Source organism: Rhodnius prolixus, unplaced genomic scaffold (genome assembly GCF_049639745.1).
Source record: "Rhodnius prolixus isolate KJV_2025 unplaced genomic scaffold, Rpr scaffold_1, whole genome shotgun sequence".
NCBI lineage: Eukaryota > Metazoa > Arthropoda > Insecta > Hemiptera > Reduviidae > Rhodnius > Rhodnius prolixus.
Window position 1 is genome coordinate 64341672 of NW_027411581.1, and position 23509 is coordinate 64365180.

The window sequence follows — 23509 nt, forward strand, 5'->3', positions numbered from 1 at the left end:
TGAGTCGATATTTCCACATTTTTCTTTTAGGAATTTTCCTGAAAACGGTTTCAACGATTTCACTTTAACGTTTTATGTGTTGCATATTTGTTGATTTATAATTTGTTCATTATGTTTTTTGTTTATTGGTGATTGAATCATAGTTTCAATAGGATGATAAATTAATGCCAGTTTCAGTCATGATATATTTTTATTATGCCGAGCTTTCGACCTAGGGACTAGATCACATCTTCAGGGCTAATTTACAATATACTGTTTTTACATTCAGTCCATGAACAGACAACAAGACAGAAGACACACCAACCCTCTAATGATGTAAAAACAGTATATTGTAAATTAGCCCTGAAGATGTGATCTAGTCCCTAGGTCGAAAGCTCCGGCATAATAAAGTTTACCATGACTGAAACTGGCAGTTAATTTTTCATCCTATTGATTTATAACTGTTATTTGGAGCATTCTCCCTGTGAACTTGCTTCTTAAATTAGTTTCATAAAATAAGATATAGGCAGAGATGGGATTAGTTCGGTGGTTTATCGTAGCGTTCCTCAATCTTTGGTGTCTATCGACCCATAAATAAGAACAAAATTATTTGGTGACCCATGTGCGTTGAACAAAAAAAAAAACGATGCAAATGCAGAACAATAATCTGATTTTACAAACAACGATGTTGTACCAGTTCATACTAATGACTTCTGATTCTCCTTCACCAATTTGTCTATTCCTGGCTTCTTGCAAAGCAACGTAGATGCCTTCATAAAAATGATTTATTTTAGTTGTAAAGGTTTTGATAATCTGTAACCTGTTTCAGTGAAATTTATTTATAAATGCAATGGTTCTTCATACTACATAAATGGCCAATTTTAAACTCCCAACTTTGGGTCAAGCCCCAATGGTACTAGATACTCACGCTGACGTCTCAGGCTCGAATCCAGCTGCTGCCTCCTAGATTTTTCAAATTCCAAGCGGAGGTTGATGCATCTTAAATTATAATAATAAAATAGGTTTATTGGAACAAAAAGGAAAGAGTTAGCTCAATTAAACTTCACAAATTTGTAAATAAAATTAAGTAATTTATTTAAGTAACAATTTTCGACGTCTATAAAGAATAAATTATATGTAACGGGTGACTTATTTAGTTGGCATACTCTAAGAAGGAAGTAGTGTTGCAAAATCCATGTAATGTAGTGATTATTTAAAAATGGAAAAAAAAATAAAAATACAAAATACAAAAAAAAAGGTAACAGTGTTTTTTGTGCCAGGGAAAGCCCCATACATAATGTGTAGGAGAGAATTCCCGTCCTGAGATAACTGGTTGGTGGAAGTATAGTAACCAAGCGCAATCGGAAGGACCAGAAGCTGTTGGCGGAAGAAACACGTTTAAAAAGCGTGATCTCCCAAACTGTTTTAGCAAAGTATACTTAATTGGCCACGTGCCCTCTTTCACAATATTAACACATCGTCACCTTTTTTTCTGTACAGCTGGTTTAATCCATTAATTTATTTGTTATTTTATGAAATAAAAAAAAGAAAAATGAATGAACTTACAAATGTGTAAGGAAGTTTGTAAATTGATAATTTTAATTTTATTACAATACGATAATAAGGGCAAATCATTTGACTCATATAATGGTTTAATGATAGCATATTATCTTCTTATCAAAAATAAAATGTAACAGTTTGTCTACAAATGATTTAATTCCGTTCAAGGATTGTCAACATTGGCAAAAAAAATAATTTTTTCTTCTGATATTCAAGTATTTTAAAAGAAAACTTTTACATCGCGATAAAATGAAATTTAAAAAAAAACAATCAAAACCAACGTTACGAAGTCAAAGTTTATAGTATTTACTCTCAGACGGAAAATCCTACCTCCTATCATCTTGAACCAAACTCCTGCACCAACTGTGGACAAAGTATGCTACCTTGGACTGCACCTAGGACAAACGGTTGACATGAAAAGATAAGAAACTAACCAACGCTTCTCGCCAGACTACGAGGGTCGTTTGAAAAGTCCGTGCAAAGTCAGAGAGATAGCACCACTGGCGCGTATCGAGGTTATGTTTAGTTAGTAGCATCTCTTGGAAGAACACACACCAAGTTTCAGCCAGATCGGTCTATTTCTTTGTGTTCGGCATTCGTTTGAATCGAAGAAGTCGAGTGATTTTCAAAAAATGGACGAAAAAGAATTTCGTGTGTTGATTAAACACTACTTTATGAAAGGCAAAACGCCTCAGGAGACTAAAGAGAAGCTTGATAAGCATTATGGTGACTCTGCACCTTCGATTAGAACAGTTTATAAGTGGTTTCAAAATTTTCGGAGTGGCCATATGGGCACTAGTGACGCTGAACGTTCTGGACGCCCTGTTGAGGTTACTACTCCAGAAATCATTGATAAAATCCATGATATGGTGATGGATGACAGAAGAGTGAAGGTGCGTGAGATTGCTAGTGCTGTGGGCATCTCGAATGAACGGGTACATAATATTTTGCATCAACATTTGGACATGACAAAGCTATCCGCAAGATGGGTGCCGCGATTGCTCACGCTTGACCAAAAAGGAAATCGTGTGAAGTGTTGCAAGGACGGTTTGCAGCTGTTCCAGAAGAATCCGCAGGACTTTAAGCGTCGTTTCGTCACTGTGGATGAAACATGGATACATCACTACACTCCTGAGACCAAAGAACAATCTAAACAATGTGTTACCAAGGGGGAATCTGCGCCAAAAAAGGCGAAGACCGTTCCTTCGGCCGGAAAGATTATGGCGACTGTCTTTTAGGATTCGCAAGAAATAATCCTCATCGACTATCTGGAAAAGGGTAAAACTATTACAGGTGCATATTATACATCGTTATTGGACCGTTTGAAAACCGAGCTGCAAGAAAAACGCCCACGATTGGCCCACAAAAAAGTCCTTTTCCATCACGACAACGCACCAGCGTACACCTCAGCAGTTGTGGTCGCAAAATTAATGGAAATAGGGTTCCAACTCGTTTCACATCCCCCTATTCTCCAGACTTGGCTCCCTCGGACTACTATTTGTTCCCGAATATGAAGAAATGGCTGGCGGGAAAAAAGATTTTATTCAAACGAGGAGGTGATTGCAGAAACGAATGGCTATTTTTCAGACTTGGACAAATCCTATTATTCGGAAGGGATCAACAAACTAGAGCAGCGTTGGGCGAAGTGTATAAGCCTAAAAGAAGACTATGTTGAAAAATAAAAGAGGTTTACCCCAAAAAATTAAGTAGTTTTTATTTTTGCACGGACTTTTCAAACGACCCTCGTACTTGACAAATGTTTGAAACTTAACCTACATAACAAAAGACTCTTATATCTATTGTTTCTGCTACCTATTTGGTCCATACGGCATCGAAGTATATGGGGATCGACTAAGCTTTCCAAGTTTCGACGCCTCCAGTCATTACATAGTGAAACATACTTCGCAAACTTCTTAACGCTCCGTTCTATGTATCTAACCTCACCACTATCCATACCTGACCTCAAAATCCCTTTCTCATTACAGATCTTGCTAACACTCGTTTCTTCAAATTTCCTTCCACTCTACAGCAGTTCAACCAAACGCCCTCTCATAGGTCACCTATCTTCCTCCACATTACCAGAGTAATCCTCTAAGGAGATTGAAGAGAAGATGGCCTCTCGTGATCTACTGTTATCGTGAGAGCAAAGCACGTTACTGGAGTGACACCACTGGCTGCCTTCTCCACTCATGATTTTCTTTTATTTCTTTTTTTCTTTTACCACACTTGCTTGTTGCAGTGGTAAATTACAATAAAAGATTAAAAAAAAAAAAAAAATTTTTGCTTGCAGCTTTTTTGGATTAAGTCAAAATTAAGTAGTACTTTAAAGTAGGTACACTCTTGTTGGAAATATTAAAAAAAAGAAGGACCTTTACAACCAGAGTATTCTGGATTGAAAGGATAACCAGGCGTAAGGATAGTGAAATGTTGGAACTCAGAACCCTAAATCCTAAAATGGTAGACAAAGTGGGCCGATAGTTTTAGGTGGTCTTGGTATACTTGTTGGTATCGTTTGTTCACCAATTCTTCAAAGAAGTTAAAGAATTTTTAAGTATTTCGATGCTTTAATTAGTTATTAAATTTTTGATTTAAACAAAAAACTGGCGCCATTGGAGTTGAAGGCGTGGGGCTCAATCAAGATCTTTGTGCAATACTAACAGATACTTTGCTTTAGCCATATAAAAAAATTCATCTATTGATTTGATTACACTATCAAATAGTCTATACAATTTGTATTAAAGAAATTATTACTCTTTTAGACGTACACAAAATTACCTGAGCAAGATGTGCCGTATACGTATCAGTGTAAGACGAATCTCTCAGTTAAGGTTAGTTTGCTTGGAATGTGCGTAAAATGGTTTTCAACTGACAATTATGTATGTACTCTGCAAGTATAGTTGTAAATGTTGTTCTAGTTGTTAGCCTGGGATACCCTGAGAGATGTCAAAATTGGGTTTGCTGCGATGGTTGCCTAAAAAAATTTGATTTCGGTTTTCCCAGAATGAGTACCAAAGCTGTTAATTTGCCAAAGATTTGCTCTGCAAGATTGGGCCAAGGCTGCTATTATTTTAATTTCATTTATTTATTTACTTCTTCTGTAACACATTTATCAAATATAAAATGTTTTGCCCATAAAAATACGTACAAAAAAATAACGCAACAAATTCTGTTCAAAATTCTGTTTACATAAACCATTAGTGTCCTTAAAAATTTGTCTAAAGTATAAAAACATATCTACATTATTTAAAATAAAGTAATCGCCTATTTTTTCAGGCGGGGCTTAATGTCCAACCACCAAATTAGTTGTCGTATACGGAGGCGACTAGCAAACTATAAAGTTCTCATATCAACCTTTAAATAAAATCCAAGGCCTAAGACCTGGAATAGAAGCCAGTACCACAATACATATTAGATTTACTGGTCTCGCCTCTAACCGCTCGGCTACCGTGGCGCCTTCTACATTATTTATGTAATTTTTTTTAAAACATACAATACTTTATCTGTTATTAAATGAAGTAACGAAATTCGGTAACTTATTAGAAGTTCCAATGATATCAAGTGCGGTGGGGGACTTAGTTTCTTTAAGCGGCAGAACATGTACTTTGCATCTATTTGACTTCTGATACAAGAATAGTTGTGTTCGCTAACCTCATATCGGTTTCTGTACCTAATTAATACTACTGCAAACAAGGAAGTTACAGTTAATGTTTGTTCAGTTTCTTGAATAGTGGCTTGCAATGAGTGGACATTACTAGTTGTAGTAATTATACATATTGCTTTTTGTATTTTTAATATATCTTTGTATCTTTGGGATTCCATCCCAAACAAGCAAACTGTTTACCATTTTTGATTGGAAGAGATCAAAATGGGGCCACCGCAACTCTTGTTGATTTACCTCTCTTCATAATTTTCTGAGATAGTACTGAACAAGTCCGCAGTAAGTACATCTGTAAATCTTATCAAGTTTAGAGTAGGCTTTATAGGAATCCCCAAAAACTTAACTAAGTTTCTATTCATGCATATTTTATAATGAACATTTTGATTCTTGTCCTGTTTTTGTTTAATTTCAATACATTTATTTGCAGCCATGTTTCAAGCCCAGAACTTTTGTCTGAAACATTTGATTATGAATACTTCTGGACCAGAAGGTGGTTTGGATTTTCTCTTTGAGGTACCATTTCAGTTTAATTAAATTCCAAATTTCAGTAAAATTGGATTTCCGGAAGTACAATTTCACGTTTTTTTTGAAATTGGAAGTTGTGCGAAGAGAAATAGTCGGAGCCTGTTGTGAGGAAATCGCGGAAAACCGGAAAGAAAATTCCGTAATTTTTATTAGCGATGAATTCTACGTTTCTTCCTTTTGGAGACACTGTTTCACTACGAATCCCCACCACTTACACAGCTGTTGATTAAGAAAGGAAGTGGCCGCAGTACAGTTAACAGTGCTAGCCACTACCTTCTAATCAGATTCAGGGAGCTCTGGTAACTGGATTGCCACACATTACTATTGGTCAGTTAGTGGAAAGTGAAGGCGGGTGTGTTTGCTTTCAAACGACCTCCAATCAGCTGTCTTGTCTAACAGCTGACTATACTGCAGACTGTGTCTGCATCCTTACACATTCAAGGCCACCACCAGCTGTTGACCCCCAGCAGTAGGACTGTGTGACGCCATCTTGAACGCTACCACTTTTTGTAAACAACTTTTTAACATGCTACAGACGATCTAACGGCCAAGATACACTGTAGTCACTTACATAGATCGGAGACGTTTTTACCAGTCTGTTGTGGTAGATAAATATAACCTGGTTTGACTCGACTTCCTCGAACTTTCACCTTGCACTTTGCAGCAATACGTCTTCAAAGCGGAAAACATCAGAATTAATCGAATTAATCATCGCCAAACATTTTTGAGAGGGATGATTTTTTGCAGTGAGTGATCAAAAAAAAAAAAAAAAAAAAATCTAGAGCTAATACTCGTAAGACTTGAGTTTACTGCTATTCACAAAACTACCTTTCACCACATTTTTGGAGGGAAAAGTCCCAAAACAGCTGGTTTAGAACCACTGAAGGGCTGCAAGGCTCCGTAAGGTTAATTTGCCTGCCTTCCCTTCGTTACCTAAAATCCGGATATGACGCAGATCGGAAGAACATCTAGCCTGCATTTAAAAACATTTTTCAGGCGGGGCTTAACGTCCAACTACCAATTAGGTGTCGTGGACGGAGGCGACTAACAAACATACTTTACTGTAAATTTCTTTTATTAACCATTAAATAAAATCCAAGGCCTAGAGACCGGGAATCGAACCCAGTACCACAATACGTATTAGCTTCGCAGGTCTCGCCTCTAACCGCTCGGCTACCGTGGCGCCCCTTAAAACATTTTTATTTATACTTTTTTGCGGTTAGTTCCTTAGCGAGCTCGTCTCAAATCTGATCTCTTCGCATCATCCTGGCCAATCAAACCCATATTAGCTAAACCTCTCTCTCTTCTCAATTCTTTAAACCCCTTTTTTTTCCAATGTCAGTACTTCTTTTTAGGCCTTCTTCGAAGAGGACCCATTTCCTCACTTTCCAAGGGCATTCATCTGCAAGCCCCGCACCACCACAACTTCCTGGCCAATATCCTTCCATATCTATATTTATCCCATAATTTACTCATTTCTAATCATGTACGCTCCTCTTTCACCTCCTCCTATTTTCAATTTCCGCCATTTTTTTCCTGGCGATTTTCCATACTTACTGCCCCCCACTAAGGGGAATAGCTTCTATTATTAAGTTGAATTGTTATTATTTTCCTTGAGATGCAAGTAAAGAAGGACGCAGCTTTCTGACTGCTTTTTTATCTTGTCTACTTCTAGCCAGCATTTCGCTCCGCATTCTCCCTTATCTTCCACAATTAAGCCTAGGGATTTTAAAGGTTTTCATATCCATTAATTTGAGGCACTCTTGTTTTTTACTTCCTACAGCTTTTATTCCGTTTTAAGTTGATTTTCATGACCTACTAATCCATATGTATTGTTAATACAAGTTTCTGAGCATGAATTCCAGACTATCCCAGTGCTAGCACCCTCTGGTTCATAGTCAATGCACAGACCTATTTCCTGAAATTTCTTGCACCAATCGTGCGAAAGTCTCGCTTTATAAGTTCTATTTTAAAAAGGAGTTGTAGCCACAGGACTTAATCGAAGCTTCAAACGGTACTTAGCCATTTCCCTTGCTTTTCCTCATGAAAATTCTTAAAAAGCAAAAATTTTACTCCTCCCCCCTGAATCCATTTTTTTTTTGTATTAATCATTGTGAAAAAAATTTTGCGAAGAAATTTTCTGAAAATGGTTGACTAATTTTGCTGACGTAGATAATGTGATGAGCAGGAAGGACAGATTCTGTGCTGACGTCACCCGGTCTATTATTGTCACTTTTCCAGCCGTATTTCTATTGTTATAAATAAATAGATTAATATAGTTTTTAACTCCTGTGATACCTTTTTTCTTTTTTTTTTCATAATACATAAAAAGAGAGATGATCATCAGTGTGGTCCTCGATAAAGAACGGGAGGGATGTGAATTACGTCAGTAAGGGAGGATCAGGATGTAAGATTACAATCACGTGCGTGTGTCCATTCACATGACGGAGGTAGCATATTATTTGTCTGCCTCATTTTTTCTATTTTTATTATTAATCAATATTAGAAAGGTCGATAAGAAGATTCAATTGATATCAAATGAATCTTTGGAAGGTCATTCATTTTGTGTATTAGTTGTTCTTTTTGTAGCTTACAAAAACTTAAGAGGGTTGAGGGTAAACCGTAGATTTCACTGAAGTGTAACGAATCTTTCTAGAAAAATTAAGAAATCAAAAAGTGATAAATCTATGCAAGTACAATATAATTTATCTTTAAAGTGTACAGAAAGCCTATGGGCCATTTTAGAGAAAGGTAACTATCCATTAAGTTGAAAGGTACTTTTAACTTAATTTTGGTGCTCTTTTAAACCCTTTTAACAGTACACACGAGGTAAGAAGATGTATTACACGAGAACAGTTTCTTTAAACCATTTTAGTTAATGTATTGTTGATGTTAGCATTTTTTCAAAAACGTGTCTTGAATTTTTCAAGTTTTTAATTGCGTTTCACTGTGCATTAAATGGTTATTCTCCTCTGAACAAAATACAGATGAAATTGGTTAGGATTTGTGACATCAACGTTAATACCGGCTGAAATTACGAGCTGAAGTAGGAATGAAATGTTGGGTACTTGCTGATATGTGTACCTTTTGCCACTTAATCAACCCTTATTCTAAACTTTTTAAACTGTAAGTTTTTGTTTAGGAGGTAATCATTATTTATTTTAATTTAAGGGGCGCATCAATCTGAGGCCATTGACGTTCTCTCTTTACATATAACCTGTCCATCACCGGAGCTGTCCTAGGAAGAGAAAAATCTATGGGCCAACAAGCTGGATTCGAACCTGTGATCTTCATGTTGGAAACCAACATTCGCTAACCAATCGGCTAATCTAGTTATTATTATTATAATGCAATTCTCACACTAAAGTATAAAGAAAACCTGTAGGAGCTATTTTTGAATAAACCTTAAAAACAAAACTATTTAGTGAAATGGTACTTAAGGTTGGTAACGTAAGGTTGGTGAGCAAACCTTATTGTTACATACTTTATTAACACCCTTACTTTTAATATCAAACTAAGTAATTGCCTATTTTTTCAGGCGGGGCTTAACGTCCAACTACCAATTAGGTGTCGTGGACGGAGGCGACTAACAAACATACTTTACCGTAAATTTCTTTTATTATCCATTAAATAAAATCCAAGGCCTCTAGACCGGGGAATCGAACCCAGTACCACAATACATATTAGCTTCGCAGGTCTCGCCTCTAACCGCTCGGCTACCGTGGCGCCTTTAACATAAAACTTGTACACCCTACAATTTTTCGTTTTTCGTCACTTTGGATATTCTTAATTAGTGCCTGGAGGGTTTTGGACGCTGCACAGGTTGCAATAAATTCCAGGCTCCAATTGGTGCGCTATTATAACTCAAATGGTCCTTAAAAGAGTAGTCTATCCAATCTAATCTCCCGGAAGTGCCAATAATAAAACGTTCCAAATAAAAGTTGTACCACCATGAGTACAATGTAGTTTAGATAGTTTAAAGGAAATCGCTTCAATTGTTTTTGAGAAAAATCTCAAAAATAGTCAAAAAAGTTTGCTTGGTATAATGATAATTCCGGCATTTAGGATTCTGAGCGCTAAGTTTTATTCAGTTCTCCTAGTAATCTCCAATTCATATTATAATGTTTCAACTTCCTGCGGTTTTTTGTTTTCGGAGATATCTAGTTAAGATTACTGATAATCTATACATTTCTAATCTTCTGTTCGCAGACGACCAGGTGATTGAGGAAGATGAAGATGATGCGTGCTGTATGCTGAGGAAGTTGATGGAGAGTTATACTGAATGGGGACTAAGTGTAAATTTGACAAGACAGAGCACCTATCCACTTCGAATGCAACTACCATAGAAATACAAGGTAGACGCATTAAAAGAGTGGATCATTTTAAATACCTTGGGTCAATAGTAGAAAAGGATGGTTCCTCCCAGCAGGAAGTAGAGAGGAGAATCAGGGAAGGGAAAAAAGTGATAGGACTATTGAACCCAGTGCTATGGAGCGGAAATTTGCTACCCAGAACCAAGAGGCTGATCTTTACATCGATTCTCTAAAGTATCCTAGTGTATGCCGCAAAAATATGGGCGTTGAACAGAAGACAGCGCGGCAGACTCCTAGCAGTGGAAAAATGAATTTTTGGAGGAGATCTGCAGGATGTTTCGAGGCGGGACAAAGTGAGGAATGTTGATATCAGGGAAAGGATGGGAGTGGAGAGAAACGTCCTGGAGATTAGAGAGAGACTAAAGCACTCCACTTGGTATGGACATGTAAGGAGGATGGGTCCAGAGAGATTGCCTAAGGTGGTGATGGACAGCGAGGTGGATGGTCGGAGGAAGAGAGGAAGACCCAGAAGTGGGTGGAGGGATATGGTCTGACAGAGGAACAAGGCCGAGGATCGTGGCGCTTGGAAGAAGACATTTACTCGCGATGGCTGAAGGGAACCACGAGTTGTGACTCCATTTTCTGACCATTTTCGAAAAAAACTACTTTTTCAGACTTAAAAAAGGATCTCAAAATGTTTATTTCCGGTAAAAAGTATAAAATATAAAATTTGTCTTGATCTTAACAGTTTTTTTTCTTCCTGAGTAAAGATAAAGGAATTAGTAAGCAAAAGTAACGTATTGTACAGTGTCCCCTGTGTGCTGTACTCTGTGTGCCCTAATCTGAGCATACGAGTACTTATGTAACAGCTATTGCGTACAGGAAGCGCGACACTGTAAGTATCCTTATCGTCTGACGGAGAAGGAAGATAATATCTTCATCATAATCAACATTATTTTTAGATTTATTTAAAATGCCGTAATTTACGTATTTATATTTAAAGTATATTTGTAATATTTGTGATGCACAGAGGAAGTAATTGTGAACGGCCGATTTATATTTATTTATTTATTTATATTTTTATTTTTATTTTTGTTTTTCACAGTAAAATTACAAGTGACATTATTTTAGGCCGTTTCCGCCAGCCGATGACTAATTTCCATGTATTTACAGCAGTTTCGCTGTGATCACATAAACTTACTTCCGCTACTATACTGCAACAAGAGGAAGTATTAGTGAGTGTTAGCCGGAAATATCAATCAATACCTTATTGGAAGCTGTTACCAAATGATTGGACTGTAAGATCAATTGGGATCGAGCAGAATGAAAGGCAGAAGAAGTTTATTTGTATATTAAACCAGAAAAGAGAAATCGAACTGGGCCAGAATATCTGCAATTTCTCATTTAGAGAATCTCGTATAAGAGAAAATGACAATGAAAAATGGAACGGTACTGAAGCAAAGTCTGTGTAAAGCTAAATTTTAGGATAAGGGATTTTTGAAGCTCTTTCTCTCACCCCCTCCAAAAGGGCTTATACTCGTACTAATAAGGCTAAAAATAAGGGTTACACACTCTTATTCGTAACCGGAAGATCAATGTCCAAATCAATGCTCTCAGTGCCGACAAAATCTAAGAGTTAAGGATGTGCTAATGGAATTCATCTATTTAAATTGGGCCATTCTACAAAATTTAGAATTCTTACGGGGGTTTAACAAAAAACATTCCACCAATACTCCAGGCCAACCAAATTACAACTTCATAGGTGTTCTTCAGCTTAATTATCATCCTTAACAGACAATTCATTCTTCTACTTCTTCGACACTGCTAGATAGTTATAACTGCTTTTAGGGGGACCCCTGAAATTGAAGGTGATTTTGAAGCTCTTCCATTTACTTAGAATAGTGAAAAAGCCCGTGGCAGCACTTCTTGGGACAGATGGGCAGGCCTGGCACTAATCCTGATACTAAGTCTAGAGCTTAATAGCAGGGAGGATGGGGACATCGATCACCTCCTCTTTAGAAGCAGCAGATATAACAGAAATAGAGACCAAGTTCCTAAAGGAATTGGCAACACAATGTACGATTTCACTGTAGCGCTAAAAGTATTTTAGCTATAATGAATCCTGATGCGCTATGAAGCATTTACAAATTCATTAGAGGGAATAAAATAAAAATATAGGGTGCAGCGAGACTCCATAGTTTCGATTTTAGTTCTTAATTACTCACACAAATACTATCATAACTACACTACTAATTACACTACTCTAAGCTCACATCAAATGACGAAGTCACATTCAGAGACCATTGTGTTGTTCTAGGAAGGAATAAATCAGTACGCAGCGCTCAAGATATCCTTATCTCATGGAAGCCACGAAGCAGAATGTAGTAGAAGAGTGGCTGGCATGATGAAGAAAGAAGGGAAAGAGGCTGCGCTATTCCTCAAATTGTATATTGGGAAAAGATAGGGCTGTTTTTTTTTTCCACCAATATATAGGTAAATTGAGGCATTAGGAGCCAATAGTAACTGTGCATACCAATATGTTGGTTTTCTCCAGCCCTCATATAAAGTAATAAATAAGTCCAGAGCTTAAATGTTCCTCTAAGTGAACAACTCCAACAATGGATGCAAGAGAATTTTTTTTCTAAATATAAAGCAACAACTAGACACGTGAGGTAAAAGTCACGTGAGACAAGAGACACGTGAACTGCTAGACACATGAGATACTAGACAAGTGAGAACATTGATTTCTGTTTATAAACAGAAAGAAAACTACTCGAGTACCAATTGAACAAAATGTCATTCTTCTTGCTTTTCTTTCTTTGACGAACCTTTGTTTAAAATTACAACAAATGATAACGTAACGAAGGGCAAGTGAATCTCTCATCACAGTCTAGATAAGAAATAATCTTTAAAAGTTATATTTAATAATCCAATTTACTAAATGTTTACTAATCTCCGATAAAATGATGAAACGTGGTAAATATTAGCTAAACGTTTTGATAAATTAATTAGTAAAACATATGGTGAGAACACGCACGATTTCCTCAAGTTCGAAGTTCTAGAAGTTCTGTAACTCATCATGCATTGTTTCCAAACTAAACATTTTTAATACTCACTAACTTGCAGAATATAAAAATGGCTCATTCCACCGAAATTTCATTTTATTGGGAACCTAAATCTGTCCTCAGACGGCCCAATAACATTCCTACAGAAAAGTATTAAAGCTATTTATTTACTTGTAGGTTATAGAGTGGTTAAATCAATGCCTGCCCATTCTGGAGCTTGGCTAGTCGAACCAGCAGTGCCTCGCTGTAGATGATGCAGAATAAGTTCCTCAGATTGGTGTAATCTTCTCGTCGATCAACGGTCCTGTACATTGCTAACTAGCACAGTGAATGCTGTTCGTCGTATTTAAAGTTATCTCTCAGGTTTTTTTTTTGACATGTGCAGCCTGTGTAGCAATGATCTTTGCAGAGAGAGATTGGGATCTATGTCCTTAGGACTTTTCTCTAAATAAAAATTTTTTGTAGACAATCGTGTTATAATGTACTGATAGGGGGATTAAAGCTTAAACTGATGCTCCTAAGTGTCGTCATTTACGCATATATTGTGAATATAGTGAATAAAGATCTATTTATCTAAGTAACACATACACATGTAGTGTGGAATGGGGATTGGCGAAAGAAGGCTTTAATTTGAAATATCTTCACAAATCACCGCTTTCAATAAATACAATACATAAACACCTTTTTTTAAAAAAACAACCAAAAACACTGAACTCTCAAAAAGGAAAGTACTTCTCTTAGGGTACGTTTACAACGGAGCTGTGAGTATAGATGATAGCAGAGATGATAACTGATAGAGTAAAATATAATCGCTGATTAGTGTGCACAACGGAGCTGTGATACATGCAACATGTCGAGTAGTGAAGAAGAGTTTTTATGTTCACCAGCAACGAAATGGTATATTTAAAAAAAAAAAGATGTAGAAAATATCATGTACATACCATAAATAAAAAACGAAGTACTTTGGGCGAATTTCACTATTTATATAAGGAACTTAGAAATTATCCGGATCGTTTTTTTGAATATGTGAGGATGGGTCCAACCACATTTGACTAAATTTTAGAAAAAATAAGGTCAAAATTAAGAAAACGTAGGAAAAATTGTCATGGAAATCCTATAACTCTAGAAGAAAAACTAGTGATAACTCTGAGGTAAGGTTATATTGAGGAAAAACAAATAAATACACATAAAAATAAATATAAGCACGATTTAAAAAACAAAATATTGTTTAAAAGTAAATAATAAAATAATAACCAAAAATAATGAGTAAAGACAGCACTAATTAATTTTTCTACCTCCATTTTGAAGCTCCGATACTGGAGTTCAGCTAGCAGAAAAATGAAAAATTCAATTCTATCATCTATGCTCGTTTATAGCAGCGCGTATGTGTCACTAGTCGAAGCTTCGTTGTGCACGCTCACATAAGAATGTACTAGGTTATTCTATAAGCGCTGATGCATCACTGCTATCATCTCCGCTATCATCTATGCTCACAGCTCCGTTGTGAACGTACCCTTAGAGGTTATAATCCAACCCGAAACCATCCGTAACCTAGCAACCTTAAAAAACAACAATCCGTAACCTAGCAACCTTAAAAAACAAACTCCTTCATGTACTACTTACAACAAATGAATGTCTTCAACTGGTACAACTCAATAACAATTGCCTAACTCAAAAGGATTTCACCCTCTAACATCCGTTTCTTCTCCTATCCTATTCTCCTCTTTCCCTTTCCAACATTTATTTGAAAAAAAAAAGGGTAAATCGAAACAGGTATTTATCTAAAAATCTCAGAAAAGTGTACATTTATTTAGTAAAGTTTGATCGTAAAATTTTCTATAAAAACAGAAAGTTTTGCTCAACTAAGGAAAATATTTTTCCTTCATAATGTATAAGAACTGGACCTAACAAAATACTGAAATGATACTTTAAAGGGACGCCTGCAACCTTTTTCCTTAAGAAGTGTCCTTAACCGAATTAAAAGGATCAAAAAAAAGTCTGTAGAACACCAAGAGTGCAATGTGCTTAAGACGTTAAGGAAAAATCGAGAAAATTTTAAATTAAAAAAAAAAAAGGAAAAAGTCTATTCGTTATAATGTGACTTCCGTTTGAGGAATTTTGATGGCTAAGTGACGGCCTGTGTATTGAAATATCAATTTCCGGCAATCTTTCAGTTTTGAGATATTTTATTCATACACTCACAGACCATTTCCAAGAAACCATTTCTCCTCACGGAGGGTACCTCAATTGCCTGTGAAATATTTGACATGAATTCAATAAGTAAGTAAATATGATCCCTCAGAATTTATCGTAGAAGATCTTCTATTGGTGGAGATGTTCGTATTCTTGAGGATAGAAACGCTGATATATCACACAATATTATTATTACGGGAATTTCGTTTTTAGCATAATGGAATTTAAGAAATAACTGTATTTTCCTTCACTGCAAGACTGGGACGCAGGAGCTAATAAAGGATTTTCCCATCATCTATTGGTTAATCATTTTGGAAAAGCACGTGAAAAAGCCAAGGATATCCACTAAACTGAACTTCAAACCAATTTATGTAGTTACTTCCAACGGAGCTATTTTGTTATTGAATATTCCTAATTCGACCTTCAAGATTTTCTATCACATTTGTTTGTTATTTCCTCTTCTATCTCATTGAGTTTGCACTCCGGAAATGCACAAGCTATGAGCTTGAGCCTGAATGAAATCTTGTGTATACTATATAATAAGGGAAGAGTGAATAAATAATCCGGCTTGAAAACAAATACTCCCCACAAGGAACTCGATGTTGCCACTGTCACTTCGCCATTCCGTCAAATAAAATCTCGGCTTTTTCTACAATTCGCCATTTAAAGTATTTCGTAATAATTGCATAAAAATCTAACGTAGGCGTTGCGAGCTATTGAGACTTGAAAATTGGCTGAGTTTAAAACAACGAAAAGTTTAGATTCAGTTTTCTCCTAAACTATTTCACTGATAAAGGTAATATTTTACTCGTTTGTAGAGATGAATATTGTTTATAATTGTGTATAAATACGTTTATTTCTGATGATTCAGAAGCGAGATATTGAGACATGAATTTTGGGAATGTTTAAAACTATGAAAAGTTTAGATTCAATTTTCTCCTAAACCATTTCATTGATAAAGTTAATATTTCACTCGTTTATAGAGATTAGTATTGTCTATAATTGTGTATGATTTCATTCAATTCTGATGATTGAAAAGCGAGATATTGAGACTTATATTTTGACTGAGTTTAAAACAACGAAAAGTTTCGATTAAGTTTTCTCCTAAACTATTTCACTGATAAAGGTAATATTTTACTCGTTTGTAGAGATTAGTATTGTCTATAATTGTGTATGATTTCATTCAATTCTGATGATTGAAAAGCGAGATATTGAGACTTATATTTTGACTGAGTTTAAAACAACGAAAAGTTTCGATTAAGTTTTCTCCTAAACTATTTCACTGATAAAGGTAATATTTTACTCGTTTGTAGAGATTAGTATTGTCTATAATTTTCTATGATTTCATTCATTTCTGATGATTGAGAAGCGAGATATTGAGACTTGAAATTAGGGAAGGTATTAAAGTATGGAAAGAAGACTTGCCATTATCTCCTAAACTAAACTATCGAAAGAGTTTTTATTTAGCGTGTTTATAGACAGTGAAAATGGTGCTTATTAATTTCTGTGGCAGTATCATGCAACTTTTCTTGTCAGTTATCGTGCTATGGAAGAACATTTATTGTGTCAATAGTAGAGGAATGCATAATAAAATCTCTGTTCTTCACATGGGTTGATTAACCTGGAGGCCTTGTGGAGACACTATCCACAGTTGGAAGAAATGACCTCACTGTTTGTTCGCGTTTGCTAGGATGACTAGCGTTGAGAAATTTGATCATGTTGCAAAAACGAAGTTGGTAGATAACTAGGAGATAGTAATAATGTCTCTCGGGATGGAGAAAATTTGTTTTGCCAAGGGATGATGGTGGTATATGAGAAAAATTTGAACGTTTACGACTTTCTATTTCATATTATAATAGTGACTGGATACAGGTATTTACTCGGGATAATTTCTCAAAAACTTTTTGTAATATTATTGTTTAAACTTAGTGTAAAGTTTTTGTGAGTACAGTTTTTAAATAAAAGAAAAACAAGTATACTTTTCTTAAAAATTGTTTTTTTTTTATGTACCTGATAGCCTGGTTCCTGAATCTGATTTTCTACATATTTGCCACAAATTCGTATCGGACGACAAGCTCTTGAATCCCATCCTCATAGAAGTCTGTCGCCTGATTAGAGAAACCACTGCAACCCGGTCGTTTTGACCTTGATCATCATCATCATCATCATCGTCGTCGTGGAGCTGACCACCTAGATGTATCTTCTAATGCAGGAACTGGTGGTAGTTTCTGAGCGCTAGATCAAGACTTTACGGAGGGTGATCAGGTTGTTACCAGCCAAATGATCCGATGAGATCATGACCTTTACATCAACATCATCATCTGTAAAAGCAATAACCAAATTCCGCACCAATCCACTGCTCATAATGTTTTCACCGTAAACCTAAACTCAAGATGAATTTCAGCCGCTTTTCACACCTTAAGCACAGAGAAAATGAATCACAGCCCGTATTTCACAGTCGGCGGAAGCAAATAAATACTCACCAATGGTCGAATGTTTGCTTTGTTTTAAGTAGCCCTCTAAATATTCAGTATCCGGTAATCCCTCAATTTCAAAAATGTGATTTAATCAAAACGTCCACTTAAGATTGCTAACAAACAATAAGTAAAAAACATGTATTTATTAAATTAATTTCTTTTGGCGAATCACTTCATCTTTCTACAATTTCTTTTCTGTTTAACTTCAAATTTTTTATTTTTTATTATTAAGCTTCTTATCTTGGAGTTAGTAGAATCATATTATTATGATTTACTCGCTGTTTACAATCAAATATATAACATTATTTTGTAGACAATAAAAATTAATCAATGAATGAAACAAGATAAATTTCATTGTACTAAAATATAATCTTCACATCCAAGCACGGCACCTTAATTTTCCTAAGTGGCCTGCATGAATGTATCATCGTAGTAGGCCCTCAGATAGCGGTAGCGAGATGTAGAAAGTGTTGTTAGGACCTCAGAGCTGGATGCTATGGCTGAATCAGCGAGGATAGTAAACATAATTGAAGTCAAATTCTCTACGAAAAAACTGATCTAAAATCAATCACTGATGATTACTGTTGAATGTTCTGAAACCGGTCAGAGATACAATAAATCATGCTTGCTAGACGAATGAAATCAATGATATGAAGATAATGATTTTATGAGGACGTTTTGGAAGCTGGAAACCCCTTTTCAAATTGTGCAGAGGATCGTAGTGAAAATGAACGTTAGGCAAACTGTTGTTTTGGACGTTTGGTTTAAAACGCTTTAGAAAGGTGAAATAACTCGGAGGGTGGATGTTTCATGGTTTGAAAGATTCGATCGCCGTAAACCGTCACATTTAGACCCCTTTTTTTGTTGGATCAAATCGTAACTTGTAACGAAAAGCGGATCCTGTACGTCAACATGATACGATATTTAGGCTAATTTGAGTATTCCAAAAACTAAAACCATTAAAAAAAAAAAAAAATAAACATGGTTATAGTGTCATTCCACTATACGCATTTCTCCAAATTCCTAAACAATTGACGAAATTTACCGGAAATGACATAATCAACGGCCAGCATTGAAAGCAACAGAAAGGTCACCCCCAATCTATTTGCCTGATAACGCTCGCCCACACGTTTCAAACAAATCATCCTCCAAAAATTGATTGACTTGGGAGTTTGAAAGTTATGGCTACTCCAAAATCTATGTCAACGGATTATCTACATTATCAATCGAAAGGATTACTTGTTTTTGCTGGTAGAACCAGGCAAAAATATGGCATTCTTCAAATTTCTTGAACCTCCAGAACCCAGTTTTCACAGTTATGGATTAAAGTAAATTGATTGCTTTCTGGAAGAGATCTACAATTTGTTTCAACTTTTAACTTGTCACACCACTTAATCATTAAGTGCTTACTAGTTTTATTTCGAACAGTTTTCTACAGATTAAACTGTGTTTGAATTTGAGGAATCATAATGCTGAAAAATGTATGTTATGAAATGTTAAGAAGTACCTGTAAAGGAATTATCTATCCCATCCTAGGATCCTATTCATTTTAGTGTTACCAAACGTTGAAGAAAGTTTGACATTAACGATTTTTCAATAAAATTCTCTCCAAATTGTGATTCCAAAGTTTTGTGTTCACACCTAAAAAAAAAAAGAAAAAAGTAAAATAATGAGAACTCTTTTCAAAACCAACAGACCGACAAATATCGTCAAAAGATGGTTTTATAATCCTGAAGAAGTTATCAAACAGTTAGAGGTTAAAACCGTCTATGAATGAATATTTATTCCAATACTTTCCAAGTACACTGAATCTTGTACGTTATCTTCAAAAATATGATTGGGATCTTAGCGATGAAGACGAGGATTCTTAAAATAATAGAAGGGTAAAGGAGAAATGAAAAAATACTAGGCAAAGATCTTGACAATTATGACCAGACTTATAAAAAAAAAAGAAGTATCAGTTTAACCCTTTATCGTACGCAACTAATCTGTGAGATTAATAACCAAATATCTGTAAATTTTAACAAAAATATGTGTTGGAAACTAACATATTACGAGGACGCTAAGTAAGACCACATAACCGAGAGGTAAACACCGGACAGACCGTTTGGTTAGAAACTACTGAGGGCCATTACTCATTCTAAGAAATACCTGAGTTTCTATCAATAGAAAAATGCTCTCTTCATCTCACAGATTACATACGCCCGACGAAGGGTTAACCTACCCTGATAAGGTTATAATACTAGTATGGACGTGCATATGGAAGCAAAAGGTTGAAGAAGTGTTGACTGGTCTAACAAAAGGAAAATTATGTGAAAAAGAGATACTCAGAGAAAATATATTTCTCATAGTTCTAACCCAAAAATTTTCTTTAAACTATTAACGTTAGCGTTTACAAATAATTCTAATCAATTTAGAAGTAACCTACTCGCTAAAATCTACTTCCCCTCTCTGTCAAATACCCCTTACTCAAGTTTTTAAGTAAAAAGTTCTTAATATATTTTTTTGTAATCCTTAAACGAAGTTTAAATAAAATCCGATTGCGAGAAAATCTCATAAAATATGAAAAATTCATTTTCGATCAATTAATTTTTTTTTGTTTTAAATTTAGGCATTCTGTCCCACATTTGATTCTTTTAATACTATATACGGTTGGTATTACATGTCTATTAACAATAATAGCAGTCTAGTGGAATACATAACCTCCTTCATCTCTCTGCAGTGTCCGTAATCAAATGTTTGTAAAATAAAAGGTTATGTTACCAAATTTAAAGAAAATCTATCAAAAATCGATTCTGAGGAAATCTTAAATAACTAAACAAATTTACTCAGTAAAATGGTACTTACGGTTGATGGATTTTTAACCAAAACCTTATTGTAGCATATTGACCTGATGGTACTCAAAACGAAATAACAAAATTTGAAGCTATTGTGTTACTGTGAACTCATACACACAGAGACCAATTTATAAGAACCACTTTTTCGAGCTTAGAAGACCTCAAAAACGGATATCTCCAGGTAGGTAAAATTGCATTTCTGAGATTTGCCTAACAATTTCTTCTCTTCCCTGGTGTTGGCTGTAGAATGAAAAAACTAGTGCAAAAAAAAAATTAACGTTGTGAGTATTGTTTTTGATGACTGATTACTTAAATCCAAAAAAAAAGAAGAAAGATTATTGACAATTTCAGTCAGAATTTTTTCTTATTTATTTTACTGCCAAGCTTTCAACCTAAGGAAAAGCTTATCTTCAGGAAGATATTTTACAGATTACAATTTGCATTAATTTGATGGTATTAAAAATAGTTTACAAAACGTATTTACCTTATTAACACTGAGTGGTCTGGTTTTGAAAGCTTGGCTGTAAAACAAAGTCAGGGCAGGAGACATTCTAACCTATAAAGTTAACAATGTAAAACAAAATTACAATTGGTAATAAGGTAAATATGTTTTGTAAACTGTTTTTAATACCATCAAATTAATGCAAGTTGTAATCTGTAAAATATGTTCTTGAAGATAAGCTTTTCCTTAGGTTGAAAGCTTGGCAGTGAAACAAATAAGAAAAATTCTGACTGAAATTCTGATAATAATATTTATTCGTTTTGTAAGTAATATTTTTAAATTATTTCATAATGATGATATTGAGCTGATTGGTGTGTGAATGTATAAAATTTTGTTGGTCTTATCATTGGTGCCTTGCTTACTGCTAGACTTACTATGAGACATAGCCCCAGCTATTAGTAATAAGGAAGAAACTGCTGCATGGGATTGATGTATTTTACCAGACCTCCCTCCACACTGCCGCGAGGTATATCCCCGGTTTGACTCTTGAAGGAGTCATCAGGCTATAAATTCTGGACGCTTGGGAAACTTTTCATTATTTTCTTCTTGTGTCTTTAAGAGTGAACAGTGGATTGAGTGTCCTCCATAGTTTCTAGGAGTGCAGGTTGAAGCCATTTTTTGTTCCCTTTTTTTTTTTACTCATTGCCATCATTGGCAAAATGATTAGAACAAAATTTATGAACACTTCAATATTATTGGTCTTCTTCATTAATTTCATGAGTATAATCAGATTTAATTCATGTGCACCAATTTCATTTCATCCAAGTCAAGCATATTACTGGGAAGAACTGATCGGTTATGGATTCTGTGAATTTAATGTGCATACATTAGATCTTGGTGAAGATATAGGCAAAATTGAAGAAATCACTTGTGCAACGACAAAAATGAATTGTGTACAGATTCACGAGGATATTGGCGGATATTTGATCAATCGTGGTTGTATCTATCTCAACAGAGTACCAGCCTATACATTATTAACTGGTTCAGGCCCGGCGATGGTATTTTAACAAAATGCATTTTGAATTAGTAAATTCTTTGTGACCCGTTTTTCGTTTTCTTTGTTTGTTTTAATTTATTTAACATTTTTGCTATTTATCTTTACTTTTATTTGTACAAATATTTATTTTTTTACTTATTTATTGTTTAAATAATCAGTACAAAGATGCCTTTATTATTTTATAGTCTCAAAAGTATTATTATTTTAGTTTTTTCGCCTAAAAAACAATAACAAAATTTATGAGATTATTTTCCAAAAAAGGCCGGCCTATTAAGGGAATTTTCTATCTTTTCTATTTTAAAAGTGAATTGTGAAAATCGATTTAAGAATGATACCAATTTTATAGTTATTTATTGTGATTAATTTGAGCTTTAGAAGTGAATTAATTTGAAACAAATCAATGAATACATTTAAGATATATTTAGATTTAATTTTTTTTTACAGATTATTTTATTTGATGTTTACTTGATGTTAACTGGTGCGGTAGGCAATCTTGCTGTTGATTAGTTGATAATATTTATTTGTAATTTTTTAAGTAACTTATCTGTTAGTTTTGTGAAATTGATTGATTTTATTTTTATGTAGTATTTAAAAGGTATACAGTAATAATTTTATATTTAAAATGAAAATTTATAATTTAGTTTAAAACACAATGAAATTTATATTATATTTTTTGTAAGATTAACGTAAAAATGAGAAATTTCAATCACTAGTAATTAATATTGTAACTTCTTTCGCTAAATTTAGCGTTGTTTTTTTTAGCGATAACTGAAAAAAAGAACATTTACTTTAATTTGCTTTGTTTGATACAAAAAGTACGACTATTTTGTAAAATAATTTATTCTTGTTTTTTCCTACCATTATTTGAGAACATATAGAGGTTTAAACATATGTTTAAAATTTCTGATCTGTGATACGGCCATCGGCTGCAAAGTAAGCGGTTGTATCAGTCTCTCTCATTCTTTCCTCTATTTGTCAGTTTTTAATTTCTGTCTTATTTTAAAATTAATCAGTGTACAAATTAGGTCTTAATGCGAATTAGTAGAATAATTAATTAATTAATAATTAATTAAAACTTTATTCATAATTTTATTTAATGAAATTGTTTTTAAATTTATTTAATTCATTGTTATATAAATTTCATTGTTAATGCTACAAATTACTTTAGTTCTTGTACTTAAAATCTTTTTAATACCTACTTCTAGTCATTGCAATCAAACTTGACAATAACTGTAAATTTAAAAAGATTAAAAAAAGACGGACTCTTAACCGTTTCTAATAACTTATAAATGTTAATCTTTATAGTTTTTAATAAAATTTATATCTAACTTATTAATTTGATCTTTTGTTTCCAATTCCCTTCTTTTAAAAGTACAAAATACAGAATTCTAATACAGTACTAC

At 34.5% G+C, this 23509-nt stretch overlaps 1 long non-coding RNA gene across 3 annotated transcripts; it reads right to left on the minus strand.

The window, feature by feature from the left end:
• Positions 1–318: 318 nt before the first annotated feature.
• LOC141446098 (uncharacterized) lies at positions 319–20753 on the minus strand. Of its 3 annotated transcripts, none has more exons than XR_012453483.1 (3): positions 20618–20753; positions 17304–19411; positions 319–1934 (listed from the first exon to the last, which is right to left on the minus strand). It is a non-coding gene; the product is annotated as an uncharacterized lncRNA (long non-coding RNA). The 3 variants fall into 3 exon arrangements; XR_012453484.1 differs by lacking the exon at positions 319–1934 and adding an exon at positions 10619–11249; XR_012453482.1 differs by lacking the exon at positions 319–1934 and having other exon boundaries at positions 11256–18363; positions 19278–19411.
• Positions 20754–23509: the final 2756 nt, after the last annotated feature.